Here is a 3,212-nt window from a genome sequence, read left to right as displayed (position 1 = left end):
ACACCATCCTCCTCCAACGCTTCTCCACTGTCATCCAATTGGGTGGGACTGCTCTCGCCTGCTTCCATTCTTATCTATCTAACAGCTAGAGAATCACCTGCAATGGCTTCTCTTCCCACTCCCACACAATTATCTCTGGTGTTACCCAAGTATTTATCCATGACTCCCTCCTATTTCTCATACAGATGCTGCCCCTTGGCGGCATCATCAAAAAAAACGTCAATTTCCACAAATATGTTGATGACTCCCAATTCTTCCTCACCACCCCTCTCTTGACCACTCCACTATCTCTAAATTGTCAGAGTGCTTGTCCAACATCCAGTACTGGATGAGCATAAATTTCCTCCAACAAAATATTGGGAAATCTGAATCTATTGTCTTCGCTGTCTGCTACAAACTTTGCTCCCTAGCCACCGGCTCCATACCGTTCTCCGGTAACTGTCTGAGACTGAACCAGACTGGTGCAATCTTGGTGTCATAGTTGACCTGAGATGAGCTTCCGACCACAAATCTGTGCTGTCCCTGAACTGACTATTTCCACCTCTGTAACATTGTCTGACACAGCCCAATGATGGTGGCCTATATAAAAAAACTGCAACATTTTAGTTCTTCATCTCCTTCTTGCACACGCAACCTTCATTTAGCAACACCTACAGTCTTTGTACTTTCATGGCTTTCTGTCACACATCAACCCTGAGAATATCAGCACCTTTTTCCAGCAGTTTCTAATCACCAGCACCATCACAAGCTGCAAGAAGCTTGTATACACATTTTTTTTCACAGCCCAACTCTTTTAACCCTTGAGGAGTTAATGGAATTCTGCAAAAACTGAATTCGTGTTCATTTAGGATAGAACATTTACTCTCAGCATTCTATGTGCATCAAAAAATTCCCAACCTTTGAAACCAGCAGGAAAATTCAGGCCTCTGAAGGCATGTATAAAGTTTTCACTCTTAACAAAACTAAAGAAATAAAACTTTTCTTGACAACAGGCTTGCGAAGTATGTTCATTTATTTATGTTGGCTCATTAGTGGTGTCAACAACAACAGTAATTTGCATTTATTTAGCATCTTTAACAGTAATATCTTCACAGGAACATAATGAGGAAAAAACTGATACTGATTCAAATAAAGAGAAATCGAGAGGTGACCAAATGTTTGGTCAAAGAGAGTGGAGTTTTTTTTTAGGGACAAAATATCGGAGTTTAGGACTTGGATGGCTGAAGATGTTACCGTCAATTGTGGGAATGCACAAGAAGCCAGAGTTGCAGTAACACAGAGTTCAGAGAGAGTGACAAAGATAGGAAGGGACAAGGCCATGGAGGGATTTAAACAGGAGGATGACAATTTTATAATTGAGGCTTTTGGGGGCTGGGTGTGAATGTAGTTCAGCGAACACAAGGCTGATGAGTGAATGGGACTTGGTGTGAGTTAGTATACCAGCAGTAGAGTTTTGGATGAGCTTAGATTGAAAGATGGGTAGCCACACAGGAACCCTATAGATGGCACCAGAAAGATAATAATACCAGGAAGTAAGGATGTTATGCTTCAGTTATACAGGGCATTGGTGAGACCACATCTCGTACGCTGTGTGCAGTTTTGATCTCCTTATTTAAGGAAGGATGTAAATGTGTTGGAGGCAGTTCAGAGGAGGTTTACGAGATTGATACCTGGAATGAGCGGGTTGTCTTATGATGAAAGGTTGGATAGACTGGGCTTGTTTTCACTGGAGTTTAGAAGAATGAGGGGAGACTTGATTGAAGTTTATGAGATCCTGAATAGCCTTGACAAGGTGGATGTGGAAAGGATGTTTCCTCTTGTGGGTGAGTCCAGAACTAGGGGGCACTGTTTTAAAATTAGGGGGGGGTCACCCTTTTGGGACAGAGATGAGGAGAATTTTTTTCTCTCAGCTGGTTGTGCGACTTTGGAACTCTGCCTCAGAAGATGGTGGAGGCAGGTTCATTGAATATGTTTAAGGCAGAGGTAGATAGATTCTTGTTAGGCAAGGGAATCAAAGATTGTGGGGGGTAGATGGAGTGTGGAATTCGAGACAGAAACAGATCAGTCATGATCTTATTGAATGGTGGAGCAGGCTAGAGGGGCCGAATAGCCTACATCTACTTCTACTTTGTATGTTCGTAAAGGTGAAATCAACACTACAGAAATATTGTGGGTGGCTTTCTTCAAAGTCATTTTATTTTTATTCATCCACTGGTTGTGGGTATTGCTGGTATGGCCAGCATTTATTACCTATAATGCAGTTGTCTGATGCAACATAAATGAGATGTGTGGAGTCCAGTTGGTTGAAGATCTCAAACAGGTTTATTAACAGCTAAGCTATTATATACAGTACAGAGCAAACTATTTACAGAACCTTCCCCTAGGTGTTACAGTTGCAGAGTGACGCGGGTTTGTAGTCACATGACTGCGTCCTGGTATGTAGCTCATTAGCATACTAAGATCTAAAAGGGACATCACTCTTAAAGGCAATCATACAACATTACCTATCCCTAATTGCTCATGAGAAGGTGATGGTGATCTTCTAGAATACATCTGAATGCCTTGCTTGACTATGTTAGACAGCAGTTAAGAGCCAACCACATTGTTGCAGGTCTGGAGAGACGTGTAGGCCAGACTGGGTAACAACCGCAGATTTGTTTTCCTAAAGGACATTAGTGAACCACATAGATTTTTATGACAATCTAGTAGTTTCATGGTCACCATTACTGACACTAGTATCTCTCTAATCCAGATTTTATTTAATTAAGTGAATTTAAATTTCCCAGCTGCCACAGTGGGATTTGAACTCATGTCGCTGGCTCATTAGTCTAGGCTTAGTCCAGTAATGTAACCGCTGGGCCCAATGCCAGCCAGCCCCTGGATTGGAGCTCAGAGGAGGGTGGGACAATGTAAAGGCATCAGTGTGAAATCCGACTATAAAAACCAGTCAAGCTAGCAGAGAATGGCTTTTAAGATATGATCCTCTGGCTTGCCAGCCCAGCACACGTCTCTTGTACCACTTTGCTATAGATGCGCAGCCAGCAGCAACACAGATTAAATTCATTTTAACTCATTAATTTTGGAATAATAAAAAAACTCATATACATCAAACTTTTTTCACAATTGTCGAGTGCAGTGTGATGCAGATCCTTTCACTGTGCAGCTACAATTTAAAAACTGAGTGGACTTCAGTCACAGGAAACCGCCATACC

This window comes from Heterodontus francisci, chromosome 25 (assembly GCF_036365525.1).
Source record: "Heterodontus francisci isolate sHetFra1 chromosome 25, sHetFra1.hap1, whole genome shotgun sequence".
Taxonomy (NCBI): Eukaryota; Metazoa; Chordata; class Chondrichthyes; order Heterodontiformes; family Heterodontidae; genus Heterodontus; species Heterodontus francisci.
The sequence above is the reverse complement of the archived record's forward strand: the minus strand, read 5'-3'. Positions refer to the sequence as shown.